This window comes from Camarhynchus parvulus, chromosome Z, assembly GCF_901933205.1.
Source record: "Camarhynchus parvulus chromosome Z, STF_HiC, whole genome shotgun sequence".
NCBI lineage: Eukaryota > Metazoa > Chordata > Aves > Passeriformes > Thraupidae > Camarhynchus > Camarhynchus parvulus.
In genome coordinates this window covers 25,436,402-25,448,888 of record NC_044601.1, presented here as the reverse complement: position 1 = coordinate 25,448,888, position 12,487 = coordinate 25,436,402, and the positions used below count along the sequence as shown (strand labels likewise).

At 39.2% G+C, this 12,487-nt stretch overlaps 1 protein-coding gene across 8 annotated transcripts in view; it reads right to left on the bottom strand.

Moving 5' to 3' along the window:
* The window catches only part of FAM172A (family with sequence similarity 172 member A), a 257,531-nt gene that overhangs the window by 69,562 nt on the left and 175,482 nt on the right, over nt 1–12,487 (bottom strand). The gene's annotated exons all lie outside the window — the stretch shown is intronic.

Below are 12,487 nucleotides of genomic sequence, written 5' to 3'. Positions count from 1 at the left end.
CAATTCCTAACAGATCCAGAAAAAACAGAAACACCTAATATTTTTGGTAAAAAAAATACTAACTTTTGACTGACTGAACTATTCAGTCCTATTATTTTCCATGTGGCTTGACAATTCTAGGATTAAAGGTATCATAGTGAAAAAATGGAAGATTCCCTGAGGACACCTTTTACAAGCTTCTCCAAGTTCCTATTTCAGTTCTTCAGGGAAGCTGGTACCTGTGGTTCACTGTAAGGTTCTCTTGACTATCATCTACTAATTTTCAGTAGATTGCAGTAGTTTTTCTGATGTACAATCTCACTTCGACTTGTAGAGGTTTTTTCTTTTTCTATCCAATTAAGCTTTCTTGCATGCTCACCATGGTCCCAAAATTATTCTCTCTTCTCCCTTATTCATATGCTTACTCAGCTAACACTAAAGCCTCTCAACATTTTTAGGATATTAAAGAGCCTCTATTGTTGCAAATGACACTATGACTAAATAATATCAGTTCTAAAACAAATTAAATGATTGCTGCAAATAACACAAGCAAACTGACAAAGATGCTGTGGAGTTCAGCGCTGCTATGCAAGATAAAAGGTACCGGGAAAGAATAGTTTGATATCAAAGACAGACAAAAAGGTTTTAATCTCCTGACATGAGTGATCCTAATTTGTAACACTGGATCAAAGAAAGCATAATAAATTATACTTACAAAACCAGCATTTCACAATTGGTGTCATTATCGCTGTGTATGCTGCAATAAAGTTAATGTTTTTTTAAGCTTCCTTTTTGTATAAATGCAACACATGCCACATTTCTAAAATCAGGTATTCTTTCTTCATGCTCCAGTAACTGCTTATCAGCACACAGGCTGCACCTCTGAACCCACTGTTCCATGTCCTTGCCATAAGAATGACTCCAAAAGCCTACCAGAAAAAAAGTTTTTTGAAAGAGACAGTATCTAAAAACAAGACCTGTCAGCTACACACATCTAACTTGCTTTAAACCCTGTACATTGAATAACTGTTTTAAACACACCTTATAATATTCCTGTTCCAGTACTGCATTCTAGCAATCATTTGGCTGCACTGTCTTCCACAAAACACTATGATTAAACAGGCAGAGCTGCAAAAATATCACTGTCCTTGAAGCCCACATACCTACCAATTACTCAGAGTTATTACATGCTGGGTGAAGTTTAAAATCATCACCAGCTCAGAGTATTCCAGCATGACTTCCTCCATGAAGGGCTGGTATTCAGAAGCACATCTAATGACCAGCAAAGATAAAAAATATGCTCTGCTTTGGAGAAGCAGTTTTTTTCTCAAGCTACTGTGTCCCATGTTTCTGTTTTGAAAACCAGCCACCCAGTTAATCTTAGAACATCACCTTTTTCTTCAAATCACAAGAAAATACAAAGGTGCAGTTCCTTTTTCTTTTCCAGACCTAGCTCAGGTTTGCTATTCTCAATTTCCCTATGCACATGTAAGAACTGGCAGTCATTGATCACCATTTCTTTCTAACCTTTCTTCATATAGTACATACAGTCTTTGCTTTTCAGATCATGTATGATATATAGGAAATAATATGCAATACCCAACATGCTCCTGGTGTTTGCCATTCAGCTCTGTGGATGCCTGCAGAATCGTATTCTCTTCACAAAGATCAGCAAAGTGAGTGAGGCTGACAATGTGATGTTTTTTGATAACTCAGCCACAGTGCTAGGGTTAGGATAAGGTCTCACGGATGCAGAAGCAAAGAGGGATCAAAGGGATTAACTGAGCTTCACATACAGATTTCTTAACATCCAGCCCAGAAGAAAAAAATTTTGGTAGGCATCCATGCCCTTCTGAGCCAACTTAGAAAGAAACAGACAAAAACAACACATCAAGTGTGGAAAGGATCAAGGGTATAACCATCACTTAAACAAGAAGTCTAACATGTCCATGTTTTAGTGACACAGAAATGTCACAACAGAGCATGTCAAACTGAAGACACTTTTGCTTCTATCAGAGCAGCTCAAGTTTACTGCTACTATGGGACATTCAAGGAGAACAGATCCAGGTTAAGCTCAAGCAGCAGATCCTCTTATCAGGGATGATAATTTACTGTGCAAGAAGATACAAGAAGTCTACGTACTTTTGGGCACAGATGCTTCAATACTCAGTAAATGCTTCAGATTCAATGGATTGATAATCCACAGTTAGAACATATTCCTGTTTTCTAAAACCAGTTTTGAATTAAGATAAATTTTAAAACTTAAATGAGTGGAATAAAATTGTAAAGGTAAAATAGATTGACTTTAAATAAAAATGTAGTACCCAGCTACCATTCAAATTTGATGTAAGACAGAAGTTGTACTAGATTCCAAGGGAAGAATACTGTGGGATGCATGATTTACATTTTCCAGGATTTGTTTTATTCTGTGGAGCCTGTAGAATCTTTTGAGGTGGACATATTAAAACTGATGATATTTAATAGACAATCTACTAAAAATACTAACATTTAGACATTTTTCTTCAGAATAATGATTTTTTTACTGAAGCAAACAAAGGCCTAAGAATTTTTTCCGAAGTTCACTTATGGCTTATAATCTTTTTACGTCAATAAATTCCACCGACAGAAAGTTTTCACAGCCTATACAATTCCCTGCTTAGTGCCCATTTAAAAACCTTAAACTATTCTTAGCTGACTACATTTTGCAGGAGGACAGCTCTCTGTGAACCTCATCACTGGATGGCTCATTCCCCCCTTACACCTTCTTCCAATAATTCATTTACAACCAGAAGTAGGTAAATAGGCTGTCATGTATTACTGCACCACTCATGATTCTGCATCCTCTAGACTTTCCCAATAACTTTCTCTCTTCAGGCATTTCTATTTTTTTTTTCTTGTGCTCCTTCTTTGTAGTCACAGTAAAGTTTGACAAGTTATTAACCATATTCCAACACTATATATTTCATTCCCTTAGAATGACAAGTTGTAGACCAGTTCTCCTTGCAACAAGTTAGAAAGAATTCAAGCATCCTTTTGGAAGTCCTCTTTATCCCACTGGTTGAAAATTTGTTTCTTCACTTTGGAAGGGAAGATCTCAATGATCTAGTTGCATAAGTATTCAGCTCTAGCAGTTACATAAGCAAGAACTTGAAAATTCCTAAAAGTGCATTTCTCATGTTCTTACATCATAATTACTCATTTGTTGCTCAACTTAATAAGTATTCTGCTGCTAATCTGTAAGCTTATATTACACAGTTGTCATAACATTATAATGTCAAAAGGTTGATACCTGTAGTATCTGTAGTGTGTATAAATAAAACACAGATTCACACATACAATATATATGCAGTATATTTAGCATGCATATATAGTCAGAATAGATTGTAAAATAGGCCTTTGGTATATATTTTATAGCATAATAGTCGTGTCAAATGAAAGCATCAGTGTGTTAAAAGAGGACCTAAAGGTCTCATCTTGCCAACCAGAAACCATGAAAATCCATGAAAGTACCAATTAGACTTTAGGTAAATAGGCGTGGGAGTAAATCCTAGAAACATTGAACTCTTTATATCAATTCTAAGGTTTAAAACAGGTAAAAATTCAAACTTCTGAGAAAAGTTGAAGTAAGTTAAAATATTTATTTATTTTTACAGGCTTTTATTTTTGCAGGTTCATACAATCAAATAAAAAGATCACTCCATATTCAGGAAGTATTTACTCTTCTGAGTTGTTTGTAATTAGGAATGAAAAAAAATGGATTAAAAATGAATTAAAAACACATCCAAATTTTAATTTCTCTTGAAGTTTTGAAATAAACTATTCAGCTACTTTCTTTGTCTTCCATAGAAATTTCAGTTGTGGCATGGTGTTACATGGCATGCACTGGGCTTCAATGGGCATGTCGACAACAAGTACTTGACTTGGAGCAACATAATTTTGATGCAAGTCTTCCATTGTATCCAGTTGCATCATACTGATTTGAGACTCTTTAAGACATTTTGGCATCTGCAAGCAGAATTCTTTCCAGAGGAAATAACTGGAAGGCCCTGTCCAAAAGCCCTCACTGGTTTCCAGACATGGAATGAATTTGCAGCAGAAATTCCAGTGGATCAACCCAGCTTCAGCTGGACACTGCAATATTTGTAAATGTAACTGTAGTCAGGAGGAGAGAGGAAATCACATGATAGGAATAGTTTGCAAGAGGGCAATTTTTACTTCCTTTTGGAAAGGAACGTGGATTCCTTTTTGGTAACTTCATATGCTCTCCTTTTAAACTTGCTTGTTACCAGTCTAGAGTCAACATCCTCTTCAGCCATCATTTCACTCAGTCTCATACAAACCAATTAACTAGTCTGTCTGCCTGGCAGCACTTGAGCCTCTCCTCAGTTATGAAAAACTTCTCTTCACCAGGAAGTATGTAATTCTGTATTCTGTAGTGCAAGTTTGTTGGTCTGGCCTTCCTAAGACCGTTCACTGCTTCCTGAATAGAATTCCTGAATTTCTGAAATACTCTCAATTTTCTGCATGTCTTAAAATGGAATTGGATCCCCAAGCCCTCAAAAAATATTATTCACTAGGAATTAGAATTGCTGGGCAACTATGCTTGAACAACAAAAACCACAAATAATAAACAACCCGAAGTTCTACCAGTTTTCATTTTCAATTAGGAAGAGCAAACATCTTCCCTAAGTGAATTTGCAGATGTGATAAAACCTCTACTTGCAGTAGACAAAGCCCCTGATACACATCAGTTTTTAAACAGCGAAAGAAAATACCTTAAGTGATACAATTAGAGATTGACCATAGTACTTGCTGGTGCTTTCTTCAAAGATCCACTGGATGTTACATCTACAACTGTGATATTTTTCTACAGCAATAAATCACACTGCAACAGTAGTAATAATGTATGAACATATTAGAACAGATTGCTTAATAGCATCTAGAGTCTAGGACTTGTCAAAGTTTGCAATGCAAACCAGTTTCTCTTGCAGAACTTCTACTCAAAATTACCACCTTACACTGGGGCTGTAAGTTCATAAAATCAATAATGAGTAGAAAAATATTTTAAAAAAAAAGCTCAAGAATTAAAAAGTCATGTCCATTACGCATAACTCAGTAAAAAGCCCCAACAACTAAAAAAAACCTGCTCGCAGAATTCTGCTGATATATTTTAGAACAGTGGAAATAGAACTCATGCTTCTCTTGTAGAAAGCCTCAGGCTTCAGTTTTATTAAAACTTTAATCTTCATAATACAATTCTCCTGTTCTCTTGACCCTAGTGTGTTGTGACAGGGAGTTTACAAGAGAGAAGTCTTTGAGGACCTGCAATAATGACGGAAACAACAACTAACTTCCCAAACACAGACAGTTTAGGTGTGGCAGGACTTATGGGTAGGAATGCTGGCTCACCTCAATTACAAAACTCCCCACAATTTTTTTAGCATGAATGCAGCACAGCAGTTCAACAGAAAACCCATCACATAACATAAACTGGTATGGCACCATGGGGATAAAAGTCTTTGAATTGGTCTGCTACATCTTGCCCACAGCAGACCAAACCAAAACAAGCTGGTGGCAGGGACATCCTCCACTCTCTGGAGCACAATATGTTGGCATTCTGCTGATAACTTCCTAGTAGGTGAAAAGTGTACATTAGACAAGAGGGTTTGGTGAAGGCTCCTTCCAATTAGAAATTCAACTAATGCAACAAAAATGAATCCATTTTTCAATGGACCTGAAGACATCTCAGCAATGAGGGTTGCTGAGATACTCATCTTTGCACTGCTGCGAGAACCACAGCGATGATCAGAAGGGGAGGTTTGGACCAGATGAGTCTACCTGGAGTCAGCCAGTTGGGTCTCCCTCCTGACAGCTGGAGTCTGCCGTCCCAAGGTTGGAGACTCTAACTGGGGACATCTCACTGGCATGAAAATCAAGTTTTGAAGGGCCAAGAACTTCTACCTATCTCCTATCCAGGTAGAGAATGTGAAGCCTGATCAACAGAAGTGTTAATATTCCTATGTTGCTGATAGCAGCAGCTAGCTGTTGGATTGCCTCTAACATATGAGATAAAAAACAGTCTGGTGTTGTGAAAGTGGAGCTCCACAAGGGTCAGTTTAAGCTGCCAGAAAGTGTCCAAAACTACCACATGCAGTATTTGGCACAACTAATGCACAGGAGCATCCGATACTCGAGCAAGGCTGTTGAGTTTGCATATGTGCACTGCAAGTACCTGAGCACCAGGAAAATCGTAGTTGCAAAATCACATAGTTTACAAAACTCTTTTGTTTTGTATTCACAGTTAAATGGGATTTGGGTAGTGCAAGATGGTGTGAGCATGTGATCACACCAAACCTCCAGCACAGCACATCCTTTGCTGCTCTGGCTTTACCATGTGTTTGTGTAAGGAGCATCCTGTAAGGATGCAGGAGGTTTTCTGGTAGGAGGCTGCATCAGCTCTCCAAATGACATGAACTCAGCCGGCAAGACCAGCCCTCTATTGGCATAGCTACACAAACTTGTCCTGGAGATTTTGTTAACAAAGTTATCTTCACTGTGATGGTGAAGGATTTTTCCAGCCTTTGCCAGTAAAACCTTATTGGCTGCAGGTCATAGCTTTATTTTCTCTTGGTTTATCTGGATTTCTGAAGCAGTGGACAGCTATTTGAGTGCCATGCCTAGTTAGAAATTAAATACTAAAGTAAAAAAAAAACAACTTACCATTAAAAAAATTAAATTGAAATAGAACATAAAATAAATAAAATCAAAAGCAAACCTGTTCACAACATAATAAAGCCAAAATGACAATTAAGTGCTAAGAGGAGCCATCTATACCCATGACCAAAAGCTTGAAGCGCTGTAGTATCAAGAAAGGTCAAGGACTACAAAGACTAGGAAACAGAGATGTCTCTGTTTAAAATTGGGAGCGTCCTCAGCCTCTTACCCCAGACTTGCTATCCTGGGCTTAGCTTTCACAGCAACTTTCACAGCCCTAGGCAGCTTTGGGCATGGTCAAATCACAATTTGAACATCATTCTGAACACATTGTTGTATAAATGTAGGTTGGGTGCCAGATTTTCAGCCTAATTTTGCAGCCCTTGCAAACAGTTGAAGCATTTAAGAGCAGCAGCGCACAGCTGACACCCAGCAGTGTAGCTCAGCTGGCATTTTATCTGAGGTGCCCCATCAAAGCGTGGTGCCAAATGCTTCCTTAGACCTATCAGTGAGCACATTGTAGTAAGTTTTCAAACCCCAGTAGCATTTTTGCTATTGAGAGAAGAACCTCCTACCAGAGAGCTTACAAGAGAAAAGTCTTTGAGGACTTTTCAGTCTCAGGGACAAGCATGGTCTTGGGATGCAGATGACTGAGTTACAATGACTCCTTCAGCTGCCACATGTCAGACTTTCTGCAGTAGCTCACAGCTTGCACGGGGCTCCACTGAAGGGTGGCAGCAGATAGAAGCTGGACTGTTGATGTTGCTAACAACCTCAGCCATCTGTTCCACCCATCTGAGGGATGTGACCTCCCCAGTCCAGCTCCAAACTGCTACTGTTTTCAGCCCCAAGGCTTCAAGCCTGGCCAACATCTCGGTGATAGTTACTTTGGCTGATTTCAGACCAATCAGGCAGCAGGGCTGGAGAGAAATGAATCCTTAGCACATAGGAGAAAGTTCTTCCTAAGGTACTTCCTTGAGCTCAACATCTTCTAAATCACAATGGAACAGCTCTGCTCTATCTAAAAACCCAGTACACATAAAAAATGGATGAGTAAAACTAGTTGTTTACTCTTAGCCCGTCTTGTTGGGCTCCTCTTTTGCATTATGAGGGTGAAAACATCTAAAAGCCTTGAGCCAGAATAAGTAGGTTCTTGTAATTCTTCTTACTCAGATAAAATTAAATAGAAAACAGTGATCTTAAATCTTTGAGATGACAAATTAGTTGAAATAAATTGCTCCTGAAAATCAGTGTGTAACACAACTAATAATAAACAAAGCTTGGAAATAAAATGATACAAGGAGTTTTGTTTTGATGTTATACCATTACAAAGGTAATGGTTCATATCTAATGAAAAACATAGCCTGGAGTAAGTTATGGAAGTAATTTTCTCATGTTACAATAAATGTGTAAATCCAGAACTCAGTGTAAAAGTGAACAATCGTATTAGTGAAATGAATGCAAAACAATCAAGTAAATAACTGTTTTTATATGTTAAGTATCAAATACAGGGTAAAATGGCATTATTTCTTCATTGGTTCTGTTAGACTAGTACATGGAAAACAGTTTTATGCAAATCTCATGCTGGTGCATTTTTCAAGGAAATAATCTAGTTCCTTGTATTTAATTTTATACCTAGACAGAGAATTGCACCAGTTTAATATCAAGAAGAGCAAATCCTTCACTGATTTCTAGATGTTGGCAGTGTCTGAAGAAGGACTGGTCATTTATTTAGGAAATTGCCCTAGTTTTATCATACATGCACACAAACATATCAACCTATATATTAACTTTTAAAAGGAAGCCAGACTTGAAAAAAATAAAAAACAAACAGGAGATGAGAAAAACTGAGTGTTAAGCTCAGCACCTCACAGATGGACATGAAGTCTGATATCCTTGTTATTCAAACATAACTGGATTTCCACTTCAGCCAGAGGATAACACAACATTCACTCTTCCTGTCCTTTAGAGCCTCAGTTTCGACTCTTATAACTTCTGAGTAACTTCAGAAAGGAAAAGTATCTCCACAGGCAATGTCTCTGAATCAAGAAGGTATGTAAACTGAAACTTCTGAGGTCACACAAACTTCTGGAGGCAACTCTCCTTGTGATTAGGGAATGACAAATTGTGCTTTGTTACTGCAGGCAGCCAAAAGAGAAGAGCAGGAGCTTCCCTTTTCTTTCCCACTAAAATGCTGCTACCACTTACATTCTCCTTCACCAAAAAATTATGTGCCTGTCTGGTATAAACTCAAATTACACAAAGCAGACCACAATACCATAGAATCATAGAATGGTTTGGGTTGGAAAAGACCTTCTACACCATCTAGTTTCAACCCCAATATATGACTGACATCTTCAAAGTCTGAAAATACAGTAAAGCAGGAGAAATAATGGATTTTTAAAAATCAGCCCTCTTTATCAGACATTGGATATGCCATCAGATATCCAACAAGGTAATTTCCAGCTACTCATGAGATGGGAAAGTAGCAGCAAGGCTAACAAGTCTCCTTGGAGAGACTTCATATGCTGAAGGGCTTTGTGAAGCAAAGGATGTATAACTATATAAAATACAGTTTTACATAATGTAAAAAAGAAAAAAGAAAGAACTTACTCAGAAAATGATCTTCCAATTTAGAGTACAGAAAAGACTCATAATTAAACGTCTGGTCCATGTCCTGTGCCAGAAGCCATCAGGCACAGCTTTACTGGCAAAGAAAGCTCACACCCTGCATCCTTCAATGACATGGGGCATGGACCTGCTCTCCATCACATCTGGAGAGACACAGCACTGCAGTAACATACAACTTCCACCTCAGCATCCTTGGAGATAGAAACATGGTGGGTGTCTTAGACGCTGTCTTGCTGCCATGAAGTACTTCTGTGTTCCTCCTCCTGGCCTGCTCAGTGATCCTGCATCAACCTGGTCATCAGCTTGCCCATGTAATTTAATTCCAAGGAATGCTCCAGGAGACTGATGTGTACTATGCTCTGCATTGCCTCCAGCAAAAGCCTACTCATTAAACACCACAAATCACCTTCCAGTACTGATGACATCACTCAGAGAAGTTATGCCAGGTAGAGTTGAGTCAAGAAAAGAAAAACAAGTGCCACTTCTAAGCATAATGCATGCTGTGCCTAAGTGTGAGGACAATGGATGCTGCACAAAAGCACCCATTCCCAGCTGCCCATGTAGGAAGGTACTCATCTATCACACATAGTCCTTTGGTGAAATAACCTAAACTCTTCTATTCACAAGCCTCAAAGAGGGACTGGCTTGTTAAGAATGATGCATGTTTACTTTCAAGGTTGTTAGGAAGTGGAAAAGTCTTCCTGAAAATTTTGTATTGGACTCCGCCTCTAGTGGTTGCACTCAGGTTGCCAGATTCAGACTTTCTGGGATGAATCAGCCAGGCCACACTGTTGGCTCCTGAAACCAGGCTACACCAGTAGGCAAGCTGGAATGGTTTGGAGAGCACCGGGCAACCCTCTCCTATCAATGCAGGAGGAGCCAGCAGGCAGAGCTGCAATACTGAATGTCTGGTCCACTAGGTACAACCTGAAAAAATGGCAGCCTTTGTCCTGTGACCATGAGAGCTCATCAGGATGCCACAGAACCGTGAAGACTAGCCACCCATGCACTAAAGCAAAATGTCTGCTGAGCTTTCTGCACACTACAGTTTCTGGCCAGCGTATTCTGAAAAAGGCTTGCTGCGGCTTTAATTACTTGCCCATCCTTGTAAGCTAAAGGCTCATAATTTTCAACTTAAGAAGTCTCGCTTCGAAAAAAGATTTCAGAGAGATCATGAAAAGCAAAATATACTTACTGAAATCTACATATTCAGGCTATCATTAATAAAAATTTAAAATGTTTAAATCGTGGGATAAGGTAGAAAGTCAGTCTCTCTTTCTTACAGCATTTCATGTCTCCTTTTTATTATATATCCACCAAATGATAACCTCCTTGACAGAGAACCATTTTGGTTTTTTTGGTCCTGAATACATAGTTGGAAGTTTAGGCATCTAGCACACAGAGAAGCATTCCTGTATGCTCTTTGCCTAATTTTACAGTAAGTTAAATAGAATTCACAAAATAGCCATTTAGTCAGATTAAAGGCAGCTGGAGCCACCCTGGTGTTTATTTCCAAACCATTACATGCCACTAGCAAGACACTCCCCATGACCCTCTGATCTCATGAAGTTCATAACAACATTAAACCAGAAAGCAACTGCAAGCTTTATTTCTGCTCCTTTTCCTCCAAAGTCCTCTTCAGTGAAGAAAGACACCAGGATAAGTTTGCATTTCTTTATTTCATTACCAGCACCACCACCTCAGCTTATGCAGGCAGACTGGGGTCTGATAAGCCATATGGCTTATCACACAATTGGTTGAAAGTCAGCATGTAACTGGACCATGACACCAAATAGAGTTCACAGCTCCCATCTCTGGGAGCTTGAATTTCCATGTGTCTCCTCTTAGATGACATCACACTCACATCTCTAGTACTCAATAAGTCCATTCATCAGAGACAGAAACTTGAAGGCTTCTGCATGCTTTGGGAGGGGTTGTACCAATGGAAGGAGTCAGCTCTTAACCTTAGAAACACGTACAGTGCCAAATAACATCCAATATATATGCATGCGCTTATGGCTTATAAGTGTCCTTTTATACTTCACAAGAAGCATCACTACACTAGGAAAAATGCTTTGCTGGGAGATTTTCTTAGTTTAACCAAATTATTTTCTAAACTAATGATTAAACTCACAACCACCTTGAAACATAGGCAAACTCATGGGACTGCCCACTTCTAACATACATTGATCTAACCACCAGAACAAGGCCAGCCTTCCCTGGGGTAAAGGAGCAAAGGTGTGCTGCCAGTGTTTTCAGAATATTTCCCTCCCCCCAACCCCACCTTTGTGTAAACTTCTGAAATGAATGACTTTGTCTTACAAACCTATGCTCCTGGACCAAACAGCCCTGTGAAGCTGGCAGGCTTTTTTGCCCATACGGCTTGTACTGCTAAATTTAGATCCCACTCCCCGCTCCTCCTCTCTGGCAAATGGGGCCAGGGATGCAGGTGCAAGTAAGCTCGAGCCCAACACTATGAGCAGACCATGAAACATCCTGGTGCTATGACAGGGAGACACACTGCTCCTGCAGCAGCTGGGACAGCCTGTGCTTTCCAGTGGGATACCATACCAGTTGCTCTGAGTCCACAGACCTCTAAAACATCTGATACCAATATATTATTAGGAGAGAATGTTGTGGTTTGGATCATAAATACGTTGCCTAGGATTTTCTTTTCCTACAATTGCTGCAGTTTCTAGAGGGGATGACATTTCATCACAGGCCAGCTAACCTGGCAGTTGAAAGCCAAGTGTGAAAATAGTGGCAGTAAATTCCCACCAGAGCCATTCTTGCAAAACATGGGTATGACCATGTGTTGTGATACACAGATTCTATCAGCACTCTTCTGGCTCAGGTTTTCAATGTGAAGCTATAAGCGTGTTTGGCAGATCACTCCCAACATCTGAGGATGTGTTCTTGGGAGAGCAAAGACCTGTGCTGGCCCTGTGCTAAATGTACTTGCTGGTACCCATCAAGTTCTGCTCAGCATGAATATATATTTTATTTTTCCAGGTTGAGGTGTTACAAGCAAACTCTGAAGTTTATGTGAGTAATGAGAGAGGTGGCTAATGTGATTAATTTGAGTCAGTGAGACTTTTATTAATGAAATATAATTTAGGTTTGGTGAAATACCTTGTTCAGTGCAAAAAAATCTACTGCAAAA